The sequence below is a fragment of the Sciurus vulgaris genome (genome assembly GCF_902686455.1).
Source record: "Sciurus vulgaris genome assembly, chromosome: 7".
Taxonomy (NCBI): Eukaryota; Metazoa; Chordata; class Mammalia; order Rodentia; family Sciuridae; genus Sciurus; species Sciurus vulgaris.
In genome coordinates, this window is record NC_136467.1 from 16,458,198 (window position 1) to 16,477,112 (window position 18,915).

The 18,915-nt window shown below is 41.5% G+C and overlaps 1 long non-coding RNA gene across 4 annotated transcripts in view; it reads right to left on the bottom strand.

Moving 5' to 3' along the window:
* Nucleotides 1-18,915, bottom strand: part of LOC306665408 — a 110,587-nt gene that overhangs the window by 22,390 nt on the left and 69,282 nt on the right. Inside the window, exon 5 of one of the 4 annotated variants that reach the window (XR_013765004.1) lies at nt 1,086-1,947. The exons of the other annotated variants lie outside the window; for them this stretch is intronic. This is a non-coding gene — a long non-coding RNA (uncharacterized lncRNA). Of the gene's footprint in view, nt 1-1,085; nt 1,948-18,915 lie in introns of those variants that run through there. 4 annotated transcript variants of the gene reach the window in all.

Sequence of the window (18,915 nt, forward strand, 5' to 3'; positions counted from 1 at the left end):
TTCTGGGGGGAAGGCTGGGCAGAGCCAGAGAAAAAAAATAGCTGACCTTGCCCCCAGGCCCAGGATGGCATGTTTTCTTCCCTAGACCTTAAGACTAGGACATTAAGACAGAAAAGTCAGGACCGAGGCAGGCCCAGTGTGGACTGCAATCTTCAGAGGATCTGAGCATCCAAGAAGTCACGGAAGGACTGAGATGCTCATGCTGTCCCTTAGACCCTGTGCTCAGATAAGTTACCAGGATTTCTGAAGACCACCTAAGGTCATTTTCAAAGGTCACTTTGACAGATTTACCTGTTCAAACAAAGTGAGCCCCAGTAAAACCCTCAATGATTTGTATTTACAGTGATAGATATTGTGTGTATCCTTATTACTGGAATTACCAAAAATATCTTTTTAAAAAATCTATCTGTGCAATATAGAGCCAAGTGAAAATTTGGAACTATGGTATCTTGTAGATTTAATCAAAGTACATGAGATAGATTTTCTTGGCCAAATAACGCAGTTTGGTTTTGAACACTGAATGCATTAACCTTGTAGATTTTAACCTTCATTTTCTCTAAATTGTAGAGACTATGGCAAATACTTTCCTTAGAGATGACTTATGTTCCTAAACATTGTCTAGAAAAGAAGTATTCACTTGAAATATTTTTGGATTTTTTTTTAAATCGACAGTAAAAGAATTGATCCTTACACTTTTTTTTAAAACATGTTTTCTATACTCCTTGCCTACAAAAAATATTCCTACAAAACAAATTAACTAAGGTAACTCTAAATGCACTATTCAGAATTGAAGAAGAGCAATTTTACTAAATTGTACAATCATGGCAGTGTGTAACATTGGAAAGAGGGGAGGAAGGAAGGAGGGGAAATTTGGTGTTATGGCTTGATTCTAGAAATGTCTCCCAGGAAGCTTATGTTTTAGAAGCATGGTCCCCAACCCAGCAAAATTCAGAGGTGGAGCTTTTAGCCAAGATGGGAGCTATAATCTCATCACTGGGTTAATTCATCTGATGAATTAATAATTTGAATGGTAACTGTGGGCAGTTGGGCAATGGTTGGAGGAAGTAGGTCACTTGGGGTTTATATTTTGTCCTTGGCTCTTTGCTTGTTTCTCTCTCTCTCTCTCTCTCTCTCTCTCTCTCTCTCTCTCTCTCTCTCTCTCTCTCTCTCTCTCTCTCTCTCTCGGCTTCCATGAGCTGAGCTGAGCAGCTTTCCCCTCCCATGCCCTTCTGCCATGAGGTTCCACCATCATCTCAGGCCCAGAGTGATGGAATCAGATGACCATGGGCTGAACCTCTGAAACCATGAGCCCAGAATAAGTTCTTCCTCCTCTCAGTTGTTCTTGTCGGGTGTTTTGGCCACAGCAATGAAAAGCTGACTAGCACAGTTGGTGTTTCAGGTAAAACAGAGGCACCTTTTGAAACCCACCGGAGTGAGAGCAACCACCTTATCCAGACCAGAGGGAAGCAGCCCACGACTTAACTGTTGTTGTGGCCATCACCAGGTGTAAGTATCCAAGAGACACTAGGCTACATCAGCATCCAGCCTCCCCCACTTCCCACCAGTCAGCTCCGCCAAGGAGGCCCATCCTGTGGGGTTGCCAGGGTCTGCGGCTAGTCTGTGCTCCTGCAGAAATGACTGGCACACACTCTCCCACAGTGTGATGCAGATGTCACTGCTTTAGCTCTTTCTTTCAGTCACCAGGTTCTGATACTTGAAGGTCCTAAAAGATTTGGCCTCTGTGATTTTGCATGAGTTTCTCGGCACATTGTCTCTCTTTCAGGGACTGATGAGGAAAATATTTCGGGAGATCTTCGAGTCACATCATCCTATCAGAGCAGTCAGGAACGATGGCAGGTGTAAGAAGCTGGAGGTTGGTGGGTGCCTCTGAATCCTGGTGGAGTTGTGGTGTATCTATGGGAGGGATGCTGTTGTGCTAGAGGGTAACTGACAAGAGGGAGCAAAAGGAGTCTTGAGATGAAGCAAGTGAGAAGACCATGTCTTGGATCAGTTCTAGGAATCCAGGTGCAACTAAAGAAATAAACCAGAGCAACTATCTATGCTCAGCATGTGACTGAATCATGGAGATTTTTATTTCTACCATAGACAGTCCTATTCTCTATATTGCCAAAAATATTGGTGGAACCAAAACATAAAACTATGGATAAAAACAAATAAAACCAAACTGTATGTGCCATGTATTCTTATTGCTACACAACAAATTACTCCAAAACTTAATGGTTTAAAACAAATAAATATAAACAGTTACCATCTCACAGATTCTGTAGATCAGGAATTTAGGAGCAGCTTGGTTGGGCCAATTCATCTCTAAGTGTCTGTGAATTATAGTCAGGACCACAGAACCAGGATGAGTCAGTTGGGGCTATAATCCTCTGAAGGCTTGATTAGGGCTGTAGGATCAACCTGCAGGATGGCTCACTCACATGACTGCCATTTGGTGCTAGCTGTCGGCTGCCACCTGGACCTCTCAGGTCCTTACAACCCAAGGCTGACTTTCCCCAGAACAAGTGGTCCAACAGAGCAAGCTGGCAGCCACAATGATCTTACCACCTAGCCCTGGAATAAGTCACACTCTATCATCTCTTGCTATGGTTTTGACATGAGGTGTCCCTCCAGAGCTCCTGTGTTAGGGTGGGAATATTCGGAAGTGAAATGACAGGACTGTAAGAGCTGTAATGGAATCAGCCTGTCCTACTTTGAATGGACTAACTGGGTGGTGGTGTGGGAGGAGGTATGGCTGGAGGAGGCAGATCCCTGGGGACACATCCTGGAAGGGTTCATCTCCCTACGCCCCCTTCCCCTCTCTCTGAGCCTCCTGGCTGCCGTGAATGGAGCAGCACTCCTCTGCCACAGCCTCCCACCATGATGTTCTGCCTCACCTCAGGCCCAACTGGAGTCAGCCAACAATGGGCTGAAAATCTGAAACCGTGAGCCAAGATAAACTTTTCCTCCACTAAGTTGTTCTTGTCAGGTATTTTGTCAGTGATGAAAAGCTGCTAACACATTTCTGCATTGTCCTCCCATTTACATGGAATTGGCCCTGCTATCGAGTGTGGGAAGGGCCAGCTCAAGAGCATGATACCAGGAGGCAAGACTCCTGAAGGATGACTGCTCTGCCACGGAGGGCGCACTCCTGCATGAGAACCTTGTCAGCACAGCGCATTCTTAGGAGAAATGACCAACTAAAATCCTTAGAAAGCCCAATCTTGTTCCTGTTGCAAATCCTTCTGTCTTTGAAGCGGAAATACTTGTGGCAGAAATAACTGCATCCCAGCTTCCTCTCACTTTCTGCCCATCCCTGCCACTAAAGCTCATGACGTGTGCTCAGAGGTGAGACTTTCAAGGCAAAGAGACACAAAGACACTACCTTGCTCTTTTCTTTTGACTCACTGGAACATGTAAAACCACATGCTTGAAAGGATCACCAGAAAAAAGGCTGCTCTTAATCAATAAATCAAAGCTAAGAGATAATTGAAATTCAGTGAAACTCAATTCTAATATAAAAAGGAGCAATTTGCTAACATGACACAGATGAGGAATGATGACATCAAACTCAGAGAAGTGAGAGCAGATAGAGGGATGAAGAGAAACCGTATAACAGTCACAGTGTGACTGGGAACGGTGAGCCATGGGGACTGAAGAGAGAAGGGGTGATATTCTCATCTGTCAAGAAGCAGGCTTTCAAGGAAACTTTCCTTTCATTTAATTGCAGCAAATTCATAGCACAAAGATTGTGTGTAATACATTGTGTTTTATTAGCTGCAGAGGAAATCTTCAGATAAAGAAGCATGGGTCCAGTGCTCAGGGAGCATGTGCTTTAGAGCAAGAAAGACACACCCACAGAGAAGTGACATGTGAGTGCCCACCAGGAAGCACAGGCAAGAGGTTATGGGCATCCTGGGTGAGAATGACCCCAGGGAAGCCTACAAGAGGTGGCGATTGTTTGGGGCATTGCAGGATGCACAGGATGTTAGCAGAGAGGGCCAAGGGCAAAGGAACACAGAAATAGAACAACTGTAAAGGAAGAACTTGAGCAGTGAGACGGGTTGGCAAATGCAGGCTTTGTCTGGAGAATGGACACCATCTAAACTCTAGACTGAGGGTTGGAAGTGAGCAGGGGTAGAGGTTGTTCTAGATGGAAGAAGAGGCAGAGAGGGTGCCTTGGGATTAGAAACCATACTGCCAGGTTTCAAATTCCAGCTGTCACAGTCCAGCTGTGTGAACTTGAGCATGTTATTTAATTCTCTCTGCCTCAGTACCTTTGTCTGACAAAAGTACCTCATCAGACTCTGATATTAAATGATTTCATAAGCTGATGCTCCTTGACTTACAATGGGGTTATGTCCCAATAAACCCAAGTACATTTAAAATACCAAAAGTCAAAAGTGCACTGCACACACCTCACCTCAGGAACATCTGGCTTAGCAACGCAGCACATGGTAGGTGCTGGCAGGCCACCACTGTGATGCTGTGACCGACTGGGAGTTGAGCAGCCCAGCATCACAAAGGGGCATCATACCACATATTGCTAGCCTAGCAAAAGATCAAAATTCAGAATGTGAAGTGTAGTTTCTACCTAGAGTCTGCATCGGTTTTATACCACTGTAAGGCTGAAAAATCGTTAAGCCAGATAATCTCTACGTAAAACACTGATCAACACCTGGAATGCTGCTCCATTATAACACCATCATCATCATTATCATCACCATTTGTTCAGGGAAATAACCATGGCAGCTCTGCAAATGGAACGTAAAGACAGAGCTGTGGAACGCTGCAAACACACCAGAAAGGACCAGTGGTCAGTCAGCATGAAGGGTCCGTCTATATGGCTAAGTTTATGTTCCCAGGAAAACTAAGAGGATAGAAGTTGTAAGGTGAAAATTCTATCATGTAAACAAAGTTAGTTAAAGGAAGAAATGGCACCCCAATTCCAGGCTTCACACAATGTCAAACTATTTCTCACTATGGAGCATAGCCAGTACTGAATAGTGACAGTCTTTGAGTCACTCAGTCTCTCAGGTACCAGGCTGATGGAACCTCTCTGGCCCCCATCTTGGGACTATATCTCTGGAACAGTAGCCTGTGATGGGGAACAAGATCACTGGAGGGCCCCAGACAAGCTGTTAAATGTGTAAGCACATAGCATTTCATGTTAATTCTTTGTGCAGACCACTAGGGCATCTCCCCTCCTAACAGCAGGTAGGCAGGGCTTTCAGAGGGAGTCAAGGGATATCCCGTAGGCCATAAACACCTCTGCTTCAGAAGGAACCGGTTAGACAGGAAAGTCAGTCATATTTGGTTACAGATGTTGTATTAGTCTACTAGGGATGCTGTAACAAACACCACAGACTGGGCAAATTGAACGACATATTCTCTCAGTTCTGGACACAGGAAGTCCTAGATCAATATATTTGCAGGTTTGGTTTCTCTTGAGACATCTATTTGGTTTCTCACTAAGTCCCTACATGGTCTCCTCTGTGCAAGCATCCCTGATGTCTCCCTTTATGTCCAAAGTTCTCTTCTTATGAGGGTACCAGGCAGCTTGGCCTCACTTTAGCTTAATCTACCTTTACCCTAACATATACAGTCATCTTGTGAAGTACTGGATGTTAAGCCTTCAACATATGAATTTGGAAGTGGGGACTCAATTCAGCCTATAAAGATATTTTGCATTTGACCTACCTAAAGGAACCATCTAACATTTAAAAGTCAAGTCTCTTAAATGCTGCAAAGTTTTACTGAAAGTCTAATTAGTCCATCCAACCTGAGCAATAGTGATCATAAATGTTATTTCTGTTCAGTTTTTGACTGAACCAACAAATTAAATTCCCTAAACATGACACATAGGGAAAAATTTCTCTTACACAAAGAATAGTCTGATGTGTGTAAGATGCAAATGTTAACAAGAGTGCAACTCATTCCCAGCTGTGATATAAGTAATGGATTGAACCTGACATTCATTAAGGAAATTAAGGCTACAGTGCTGGTCCTAATTAAAATAAAATTAATCTCAATGTCATACAGTAAACACTGACAGGAGGCAGCATGCCCATGACTATTTTCATGCAGTTTTCATTAACCCACAATTAGAATCACTATCCCAGCTCAGTCTATATGCTGCCAGTATTTGGAAGAACAATTTAAAATTCAATCATGCAAAGTAAGCAAAAAAACAGACAGATATGATTGAATTCCCTTTTTGTTCGTGAGTGTTAACATTTCCCCCAAATAGCTAGTAAATTACAAGAAAAGGTGCCTCATGAACTTTCAGTAAAACTCCCTCCAATTGGGTAAAAATATGTTCTCATAGTAATGCTTTAAGAAAATTGGACAAATATGTAAGACATACTCTGAGTTACAGTTCTAGAATACAGAATGAAGTCAGGCCCACTCTTAGATTTTTTCCCACAATGGATTCTCGAGATTATGGTTAAACTTCCAATAGCCCCTCTGTCTGCCCAGTGCAGGTCAGCCCTTGGTCCTCTAGCCTCATATTTGTGGTCCATGGGTATAAGTGGCCTTTCCATGTTGGAAGGAACGTAGCCGACATGTTTCACATCTCTCACAGTGATGGTCACAAGGTGGATGTAGCTAGCCCATTAGAACTCTCTATTACTACATTAGGGCATAGTTTGCTTGTTATGAAAAGTAGGGCTATTCCAGGTTAGTAGCTTTCAAGCCTTCAAACACTATAGTAGCCCCCTTACCCTGGTTTTGTTTTCTATGGTTTCAGTAACCCATAATCTGTTAATGTTAAGTAGGAAGGGGCCTGAGGGTAGGAAGATAGTAGAGTGAAACAGACATTATTACCTCATGTACATGTATGACTGCATGACCCATGTGACCCTGCAATATGCATAATCAGAAAAATGAGAAATTACACTCCATTTATGTATGATCTATCAAAATGTATAAATGCATTCCACTGTCATGTATAACTAATTAGAACAAATAAAAACATTTTTAAATATGTTAAGTAGGAAATTTTAGAAATAAATGATACTTAAGTTTTAAATTGTGTTCTATCTGAGCTGCATGAGAAAAGTGTTGTTCCTCTCTATCCAACCCATGATGAGAATCATTCCTTTGTCCAGTGTATCCACTCTATGTATATTACCCTCCTGTTGTTCATTTAATAGCTGTCTCAATTATCAGATTGACTATTGCAGTATCTCAGTGCTAATGTTCAAGTAACCCCTATATTACATAATAATGGTCCCAAAGTACAAGCTTAGTAATGCAAAGAAGGCACAGGGCATAAAACAAGGAAGAACAGATTCTCTGTGGCAGCACTAAAGGGCATATAGAAAAAACATCCGACATATACTGTTCAATAGTATCCACTATTTCAAGGGTCCACTGGGAGTCTTGAAATGCATTCACGGCAGATAATACACTCAATTCAATGGTTCCTCCTATTACCCTCCCTAGGGAGTTTGAGCAAAATTATCTCATTCCCTCCCTCCCTGCCTTGATACTAGGGATTGAACACAGGGACACTTAACCACTGAACTACATTCCTCGACCCTTTTTTATATTTTATTTAGAGACAGGGTCTCTCTGAGTTGCTTAGGGCCTCACTAAATTGCTGAGGCTGGCTTTGAACTTCTGATCCTCCTGCCTCAGCCTCCCGAGCCACTGAGATTACAGGCACTCACCACCATGCCTAGCTCAAAGTTATTTTTGTAAACTTACTGCAAGGAAAAAAAAAATTTCTTCTATGCCATTTTCAAAGATTTATTTGTGGTGAGCACATCCATAGAAAAATAATATGATTATTATTAGATGAACTTCTGGGTAGAAAGTAAATGCTTGGGTAAATGTCACTAGATTCTTGACTGATAATCAGCCGACAGTCACCTGGGTGGGTTAACTACCAGTTTCCTTGAGTAAGCTTTAATCCCATTAAAGTGTATCAGAAAATTGCTTAAATATTTTTTCAGGAATGCTGATTTCTTTCCAGAAAGAATTATTGAATTACAATACACTAATGTTTCTATCCTACAAAAATTTGGGGACAATTTTCCCTTTATTGCTACAATTGGAAAACTTTTTATATCATTGAAACAAGTCATAAGATAATGTTTACCCTGACCAAGTCCAAAGATTTTGCTTCTTTCCCTTGTTTTCTATTTGTTTTTTTTTCGTTAAGTGTTATTCTTGTATCTTTTTATATTATTATTATTTTAATTTATTGTTTGTTTGTTTTCTATTTCCTAAAAACAAAGTTTTATACTGATGATCCCAACCTACGATATGAAAAAGCACTGCTGTAAGTTATTCTGTTTATGTACCAAAGGTAAAAGTAATGCCAGAGATTCGATTTAAAGTGTTGCAATTTACTTACTAGAGTAATGCCACTTGAAATGATTGTCATCCTTTAAATTTGGCAGTTTTAATCCGTGTTTGAAGTTTCATACTTTTTTCATGGTCAATGTTTTCTATGAAACACATTTGAGAGTTTATAATAGAAACCAATACTTTAAGGTAAGAAATTTCATGCCCATTTTCTTTATAATAGCCAAACCAGAAACAACCCAAATATCCATCAGTGACAGAAGAACTGTGGTGGACTCAAACAAAGGCATACCAACCATCGTGTTCTAAGACCACGCTTCTGATGCACAAGCCAGGAGGACTCTCACAATCACGATGAGGACAAATGCAGCCAGAAATGAATGCAAACATACTACCTGATTCCATTTACATGAAGTGAGAGAACAGGAGAAACAGATCAACGGTGAGAGAGATCAGAGGACAGGTTCCCTCGGGAGGAAAGAGCTACCAAGGGCCTGGCAAAGGCTTCCAGGTGGGGAAGCACTGATTTTTGTTTGTTTTCAGTTTTTTTTTTTATTTGTTCTAATTAGTTGTACATGACAGTAGAATGCATTTATACATTCTGACAGATCATACATAAATGAAGTGTAATCTCTCATTTTTCTGATTGTACATATTGTAGGATCACATCGGTCATGCAGTCATATATATACATGAGGTAATAATATCTGTTTCACTCTACTATCATTTCCTCCCCCAGACCCCTTCCCCTCCCTTCGCTCCCCTCTACCTAACCTAAAGAAACTCTATTCTCCCTTATACCCCCAACATTATTGTGAATTAGCATCAGAGAAAACATTTGGTCTTTGGTTTTTTGGGTTTGGCTTATTTCACTTAGCATGGTATTCTCTAATTCCATCCATTTATCAAGAAATTACATAATATCATTCTTCTTTAAAGCTGAGTAATATTCCATTGTATGTATATGGCAAAACATTCCATCATATGTATGTATTGTATGTATGTATGTGTGTGTGTATATATACATATATGTATATACATATACATATATATATATATATCATATTTTCTTTATCCAATCATCTGTTAAAGAGCATTGAGGTTGGTTCCATAGTTTAACTACTGTGAATTAAAGTGCTATAAACATTGATGTGGCTGCATCACTGTAGTATGTTGATTTTAAGTCCTTTGATTATAAACCAAGGAGTGGGATAATGGGGACAAATGGTGGGTTCATTCCCAGTTTTCTGAGGAATCTCCATACTGTTTTCCATGATGGTTTCACCAATTTGCATTCCCACCAGCAATGTATGAGTGTACCTTTTCCCCCACATCCTCGCAAACATTTATTGTTGGTTGTATTCTTGATAATTATCATTTGATTGGAGTGAGATGAAATCTTAGAGTAATTCTGATTTGCATTTCTAAATTGCTAGAGATGTTGAACATCTTTTTGTATATTTGTTGATTGACTGTATATATCTTCTGTGAAGAGTCTGTTCAGTTCCTTAGCTCTAAGGTGTTCTCAGTTTTAATAAACTTTATTTTTAAAAAATTAGAAACTACATATTTACAGGATTTTCATTTTGTTTTGTTTTGGTTTGGTACCAGGGATTGAACCCAGGAGTGCTTGCCCACTAAGACACATCTCTAGTCCTTTTTCTTGTATTATATTGTATTGTATTTAGAGATAGGGTCTTGCTGAGCTACTTAGGGCCTCGCTAAGTTGCTGAGGCTGACTTTGAACTTGGCATCCTCCTGCCTCAGCCTCCTGAGTTGCTGGGATTACAGGTGTGCACCAACGCCTGAAAGGCAGGATGTTTTGAAGTACATATAAACTGTGAAGTAATAGCATCAAGCTGACTGATAATTCCATAACCTCACTTGCTTATCATGTTTGTGGTGCGAGCATTTAGGATCTGATCTCTTAATTTTCAGTTATATAATGCATTATTATTAACTATCATACCCAGGCTGTACAATAATTTCAGGAACCCAGTCCTCCTGACTGAGGTTTCAGACCTTTTGACTAAAATCTCCCCATGCCCCTCCCTGCAGCCCCTGATAACCACCAGTCTACTTTCTGTTTCTATGGATTCAACTCTTCCACATTCCACATATAAGTGAAACCATGCAGTATTTATCTTTGTTTCTGTTTTTGTTTTTTTTTTCCCCACTTAGCATAATGTTCTCCAGATTTAGCCACGTTGTTGTACATGACAAGATTTTTCAGCCTGAGTATATGCCATCGTATATCCACACACATACACATCTCACACTTTCCTTATCCATTCATCTGCTGATGGGCACGGCGGTTGCTTCCCTCGCTTGGCTATTATGAACAGTTCTACAAAAATACGGGAGTAGAGTTGTCCTCCCACATACTGACTTCATTTCCTTTGGACGTATACCGAGTTCGAGAATTGCTGGATCACATGGAATTCTATTTTTGATCCCTTGAGGAACCTCCAAATTGTTTTCCATAATGGCTGTACTAATTTACATTCCCACAGACAATATATAAAAGTTCCCTCTTTCCATATCCTTGTCAATACCTGTCACCTTTGGTCTTTTTGACAACAGTCATTGAACAGGTGTGAAGTGATATTTCCTTGTGGTTTTGATTTGCAGTTCCCTGATGATTAGATGTCAAGCAGTTTCTCATTCATCTGTTGTCCATTTGTGTATCTTCTTTTGAGAAAAAAATGACTATTTAGATGTTTTTTGCAGCTGAAATGAATTATTTATGCATTTTGGATATTAATCCCTTATCAGACACACAGTTTGCAAATGTTTTTCCTTCATCTCATAGGGTTTCTCTTCATTTTGTTGATTGTTTCCTTTGCTGTGAAGAAACTTCTTTCTTTCATACAATCCCATTTGTCTGTTTTCTACTTTTACTTTTCTGGCCTTAGCTTTGGGGGACATATCCAAAAAATCTTTGCCAACATCAATGTCAGGAAGATTTTTCTCTGTTTTCTTTTAGTAGTTTCAGAGTTTGGGGTCTTGTATTTAACTCTTTTTTTTTTTTTTTTTTTTTTTTTTTAAGATATGGACCTTTTTTAAAAAAATTTTTTTAGTTGTTTGATGGACCTTTATTTTATTCATTTCTTTATATTTTGTGCTGGGAATCGAACCCAGTACTTTATATATGTGAGGCAAGTGCTCTACCCCTGAGCCACAACCTCAGCCCCGCATTTAACTCCTGAATCAACTTTGAGCTGATGTTGTACATGGCTTGGGACAGGCATCCAATTTCATTCTTCTGCATGTGGACATACAACGTCCCCAACACCCATTTATGGTAGAGACTCTTTTCCCTAGTGAATGTTCTTGGCATCCTTGTTGTGTAAAGGTTGATCTTAAATGTGTGGATTTGTTTCTAGGTCCTCTGTTTGGTTCCATTGGTCTGTATGTCTGTTTTTATGGCCACACCATGCTGTATGATTACTATCCATTTGTAATAGACTTTGATGCAATGCCTTGAGCATTACTCTTTTTGCTCAAGATCACTTTTGGGATTTGGTGTGAATTTTAGGAATTTGCAATATTTCTGTTAAAAGCATCATTAGAATATGACAGGGACTGCATCCAATCTGTAGATTGCTTTAGGTACTAGGGACATTTTAATACTAATTTTTCTGATCCATGAACACAGGGTATTTTTTTTCATTTATTTGTATTTTCTTCAATTTCTTTCATCACTTCCTTGGTTATTTCTAAGTATATTTTAGTACCATTTTAAATGGGATTATTTTCTCAATAGGAGGGGTAGTTTACTATTAATGACTAGAAACACTACTGATTCTTATATGATAATTTTATGTCCTGCAACTTTATTGAAGTTGTACATAAGTTCTAATGGGTTTTGGGGTGGAATCTTGAAAGTTTCCTATAAATAAGATCATGTCATCAGCAAACAGAGACGATTTAACTTCTTCCTTGGAACATTGATTTTAATTTGTATGCCAGTTAGTTACATGGAGATAAACACAGGAAAAAATTATACTTTTCAATCCTACATCTCAAAAAAAGGACTATTCTCTATAGATACCCACTCTAAAGAGTGGGGTTTTTTAGGAGTGAGTTTGAAATCAACTCTTCCCTCCCCTTGATAAAGCTTACCTTTCTTAATCCTAAGCCCCACTGCAAAATGCCTTTGCACATGGTTCCATCGCGTGAGTATTTCTTGGTTGTTACTACTGTCACCTTTATTCACAATTACTCTGGTGGTACAAAGGTTTAGACATCATTATTCTGATTTTATACATGGACAAATTAGGGCTCAAGGAGTTTAAGAGATTCGTGCAAAGTTCCACAGCTGATCAATGACTAAATCAGGACTAGCGGTCAGATCTCCTAAGTCCAAATCAAACAATTCTTTCATAAGTCACCTGCCATCCTTTATCCAATAACGACTTCAAGGAAAGAATCTCATTGTGATCTCCTTCTGACTGGGCTTGGACGCCTCCTTAGAGGAGTTCCTGATGGTGGCAATTGCCTAGGCATGACCCACAGCTGCTGCAGAGAGGTCACACATGCCCGCAGGGTGCTTCCTCTGCTTCCTCCCCACCATCACAGCTGGATCATTCCTCTCAAGGAACTTGTGAAGCAGAGTATCTATCTGCCTTTCACACCTGCCCAAGGTCACACGGCAAGTAAATAAGAGGCCTGGGGTCATTCAAACCCAGGTCAGCCTGGCTTCAGAGTCTGTGTTTAAACAGAAGGTTTCTGCTTCCCCCACCAAGTTTCAACCAAAAGCCATCCTCCACAGTGCATGCAGCCATGTCCCATCCCAAACCTGTGTGCCGAGTCCCAGTCCTTCAGGCTCGCCACATCTGCAGGGTTCAGAACCCAGGAAGGAATCCCAGGTGAGGCACCACACAGATGTGGTTGGAGTCCAGAGGAGCTGAGAACTTAAGGAGTTGAGGTTCTTGTCAGTGTTTAGTTAACTTTGTGAAAAAACAAAAGTAATGTACTCACTTCTTCTAACATAGCAATGTATGTGTTAGGAATTGAAACTGCACTTCACAACTGAGTGTTATGAAGTAGGATTTTTCAATTTGCAGGTCAGCTATCATTCCCCTCCCACTGTGGTCGACCAATTCCAGGCTGAATTTTTGCCAGCTCTCTGTGATGTGCTGGTGGGAAAGAGAAGGTTCTCCATAGGCTGCAGCTGGCTCAGCACCCACCCCTAAGCCCTGGTGTTCATCTGCTGAATACAACAATCTCAACACTGGAGGAGGCCATTCTGTGACCACAATGTAGCCAGACAGAAACAAGACTACTTCATAGTCATGTCTGAATGCAGATGTAAAAAAAAAAAAAAAAAAAACAAATTTGAGTAAGAGCATTGCTTAAGTAAAAGTGACCAGTATCTACCTGTCATGGCTGGTAAGAATGGCCACAGCTTCTTTACAAATCATAGGTCTTATCCCATCTCTCCTTTTTGCCATCTAGATAAGAATTGCCAAGCTATACAATCATAGAATTTCCCTATTCCTGACAGCACGCAAGGCAGAGAAAAGCTAGCCTTCCTCCAACCCTCCCCAAAAGCACTGAACATGAGCTCAAATCCTGTAAATCCGTTCACACCCTCCTACTGAGGCATCCCAGGTTTCCCCATGCGGTAAGCTTCCAAAAGCATTGTTACATTTTCTAGAATTCTTCAGAGAAATTCCCAGAAGTCTGGTGGCATCTGGCCATATGCATGATAGGAAGAAAATATAGCTCATTTATAGTAAGAGAATGTGTTCTTTCTCACGACAATGAGTGAAAGCTCAGTCTGTTCAATGACAGGTGTGTTCCTGGTGGCCTTTGCCTAAAGAGTAATGTCACCAGTTACCTGGCTTCCACTTCCGATGTCATGGGGAGAATATGAAATTTAGAAGATGAGATGAAATATACTTCGGTATAAAATCTATTTCCTTCTTTAAAGACTAAGAATCCCAGGCAATATCACTTAAAGCGATGTCAAATTATCAATAAGAAGGCAGGTGCCTTTGCCTGGGCCCACAAATTCTAACGCCCACCTCCTGCAGTAGGCCCTACTTCAGCTTCTAACTATTAAATGCCTGATGTAAGGTGAAGGTCAAGGGGCTGATGAGCCATGTCCCTGTCCTCTAAGAGCCTGACTCAACAAAAAGAAGGAAGGAAAACATAAACCCCTCACTGATTCAGACGGGGGACTGCAGGGAGCCAGGCAGACAGGGATCTGCTTGCTGAAGGCTGACACTCTCCTGAGAGGAGACAGCATACAAATACACAGGTAAGAATGAACAGGAAAGGGGAATGAGATCAGAGGATAGTGAGGGAAGGACTCAGAAAGGGTCAGTTTTGAATGCCAAAGCATTATCAAAGGAAGATGAGGGCTATTTTTTCCCTATTAAGCATATATGCTGGCCAGATGCCACCAGACTTCTGGGAATTTCTATGAAGAATTCTGGATAATACAGCAATACTTTCAAAAGCTTACCAGATGGCTAGCGGTTGGAGTTGGCTGCTGACCAGGAGTCAGCAGGTGCCATCAGCTGGGGGTCCAGGCTGCACCATATTTGGACCATGGTTTTAAACGTAGGTGTTGCCTACCCCTCCTCCAATGAGTACAGATGACGACATGGTGAACTGCATGAAGGTACAAGTATTCAGTGTCTAGATGACACTTCACATATTACACTACTACAGGATTGCTCACCTTGAAAACGATACTTAGGATGAGTTTGGTAGGGTACCCTCCTTTTCTATTTCCTGGAATACTTTGAGAAGTATTGGAATGAGTTCTTCTTTGAAGGTCTTGTAGAACTCGCCTGAGAATCCGTCTGGTCCTGGGCTTTTCTTGGATGGTAGATTTTTAATGGCTTCTTCTATTTCATTGCTTGACATTGATGTTTAAATAGTGTACGTCCTCCTGGTTCAGTTTGGGAGGAGCATATGTCTCTAGAAATTTGTCAATGTCTTCAGTAGTTTCTATTTTGTTGGAATACAGATTTTCAAAGTAGCTTCTCATTATGAAAACGATACTTAGGAACGCGATGGTCTGGCTGTGGTGATCTGGGATGGTACTTTCCATGAATTTATTCAATATCACTTTACTTAGTTTTTTGAGCATCTACAGTGTACAGGGTCAGTGTGACTAAGGAAGCAAAGCTACCTCCCCAAGAACAGTGGCTATTTATGTATTTTGGAAGCATGTGTGCTGCTAGGCAATTCCATGAAGCATAAATGTAAACCCTCCTTAAAGGAGGCCTGTTCAGCCTCCAAATGATAAAGCCACAAAACATGATCTAGTAGCTGGGTGGTGCACACCTGTAATCCCAGGTGTGCTTAGGAGACTGAGGCAGGAGGTTCTTGAGTTCAAAGCCAGCCTCAACAACCACAAGGCACTAAGCAACTCGGTGAGATTCTGTCTCTAAATAAAATACAAAATAGAGCTGGGGATGTGGCTCAGTGGTTGAGTGCCCCTGAGTTCTATCTCCAGTTACCATCCCCCCAAAAAAAACCAAAAACCACATGATCTGGGGCTAGCAGCATTCAGAGCAATTCACAACTGTGAAGCTGTCCATGAGATCAGAAGAATTCTTCACTTACCCTCACACAGAGTTGCCTGGCAATGTCCTTGATCTTCATAAATTCTCACTCACCCATCCATAGCTCTTTCTCACCAACATCTACTCCGCAACCCAGGTAATGGTCCCTGGTTAGCATTCTGTTACTATTAAAAGAAAATGAGATAAATCAACTTAAAAAGAAGAAAGGTGTATTATAGTTCACAGTTTGGGAGTTTTCAGTCCATGATCAATTGGCCCCCATTGCTTTTGGACCTGTGGTGAGGCAGCACATCATGGCAGGGAGCATGTGGTGAAATAAAGCTGCCAAAAAGCAATGAAGCGACAGCAGAAGAAGCCAAGGTCCCACAATTCCCCTTTGAGGACATGCCTCCAATGACCCAAGATTTCCCACTAGGCCCTACCTCTTAAATTTTCTACCAACTCTCAGTATCACCATGCCAGAGACAAGCCTTTAACAACTCCCAACATCACCGTGCCGGAGACAAGACTTTAATGTCTTTGGGAGACATTCCAAACCCAAACCATAGCACCTGGTTTCACTGCTGATTACACAGACACTGTTCATCCTTTTCAATAAGCAGCAGGAAATGGGCTTTTGAATTACACGTACCCCAGAGTATTCCCCACGTCTGGCACACCTCTCTTCCCAGCCATCTGTCGGCAAACCAAAAGTTTCCAATGACTCCCCATCGACCTAAAGATAAAGGAATTCAAGATCTTCCACATCTGGGCTCTGAACTGCATTCCAGCACAACTTTTTCCCATTCCCTATCAGACCTTCCTTCATACAGGCTTTCCCCCGGTACAGAGCCCGGTTCTTTCTGATTCTGTGCCTCTGTCCTCCCTATTCTCCCACCTGGGTCTGACACCTTCCCCTCAGGAATCCCACCTACTATTCTGTGACCATGGTTCTCAGGCTTCCTTCTTCCCAGCTGAGAGGGACCCTGTATCCTCTGAGCCCCTCACCCTCGCTCTGAACTTCCACATTTCACTTCTCACCTTCCACCTACATGACTTAAGCCAGACCCCATAATGGACTCTGGTTTCTCCAAGTCTAATTCACATACATATCAGCAAGAGCCAAAAGTGAGGGGCACTGGATAAACAGAGTTAAACAAAGATATTGCACATAATAAGGCATGTGGTGTTGGAATAATGGTTCTGTGTTCCCCCTTTATTGCTCCTTTTCCTCCTTTCTTAGTTTGTTTGCTTATTTATTTATCATTCCTGGCATTGTGAAATGAAAGAGCCTCCATTCTCAAAGTTCCATTTTTGAAGTCCACCTGTTCCAAAAATCCACTTCCTCTTCTTTCTTTTTTTTTTTTTTTTTTTTTTTTTTTTGGTTCTTTCCATATAAAGTAACAGTCATTGACTAGCACAGATAGAAAAAAAAAAAAAAAAAAAAAAAACTAGATCCCAGGAGGAGATGTGATTTTACCAGAACTAGGTCCAGACACCATGAACTTTCATGAAGGTTTGCGAACATGTTAAAAACCATGGTAAGATTCATATTGACTGTGAGAGAGTCTTTCCACTGTTCAGTGTCAGCGTCCTTTCTGAGACTCCATGGAATTACCAAGCTTTTCTTTCCATCAGTTCCATGCCTCGGCTGCCTCTCCTGACACAGCAGATCCCCCTCTCTGCCTTATAGTCTGTCCAACCACCTCCCTGTTTCCTCACTTCATCTTTTTTGCTAGCCAGGGGGTGAGTACATAGACCTCTTCTTTATAAGTGTCTCCACAATGGGAAACACTCACAGGTTAAGTACACACATGTACAGAGATTCCGGAAGTTCTTTCAGTCACAGTTCCTGGTGGACTTGGCTGACTTGGCAGACTTGGCCCTCTGCTTACACTGACCTTGAGTTTGAAGCCCCCTTCTCCCTAACTCTCTGCCCATCCATGAAAACCAGGGAGTCCTTTCCTCCACCGCAGTCTCTCTTCCCATGACAATAACCGAACAAATGTGACCCCTTTGATCAAGAGGGTAATCCTTTGTCCATTTCCACCTGAGGAACAAATAATGAACAGTAAACTCAAGAAGATCACATGCAGGACTCGGATTAGCCTCTAAAAATTATCCTGCAACGGACCCACACTGGTTACAGGAACAGGAACATCTCCGTTCTTCTCTTTCCAGCTTTTAAGCTGGTAGAATTTTCATCCGTCTGGCATAATTAGATGTGTCTGCTCAGAGCCAGGGAAATAAACGGGCCAGTTGCTCAGAGTCCTCCCACCCTGCAGCAGCCATGGTTCTTGGTGACAGTGCTCCTTTGTTTATTTGAATAATCATTCCTCCTAGCCCAAGGAAGTGCCTCCTTCATCACTCATCTGTCATAACATGCGTCAAAGCAGTCGGGAACATCCCAGCAGAAACACCTTTAAGAGACCATGACTCACACAGGGGTGGGATTGCTGGCAGAGGGGCGCAGGGGCTGCCAGTTACTGAGGAAACTACGTTTGCCTGGAAGACATCCGAGATGGAGAAGCTTCCTCGTTCCGGAAATGTGAACTAAAGGCTCAACTCTCTGCCCCATTGAAAGAAGAGAGGGACCCTGTCCCTAGAAAGCCAGTCTTCTCCTTGTGAGGGAATGTGTAGACGCTACTTCAAAGATGCCAGTTGCTATTCCAGGTGAACAATGTATTTAAAGAAGCCAAAAGGCTTTTATAGCGTAACAGTTAAGGGCAAACTGGCTCTGGGATCAGAAAGCCTTGGCTTAACTTTCGGTTCCTGTACTGTGAATTACCTTGTTCCAGTCATTAACTTGTATATGTTTAATAATAATCCCAATCATAAATAAGAATAAAACTGCATCCACCTCCCAGCCTAGTCACAGGACTAGCACGAGAGAAATTATGTGAAGTGCTCAGCACAGCTTCCTGCAGAGCCAGGGTAGATCATTTCTGGCTAGCAGTATTATTAGGGTTGCTATGATGGCTATTTAGTCACATATGTGATGCTCATGGGGGTGGGGGAGGGGGGCTTGTATCTGGACTAAATGGAGAAACAGTAATGCAATAAAAAACAT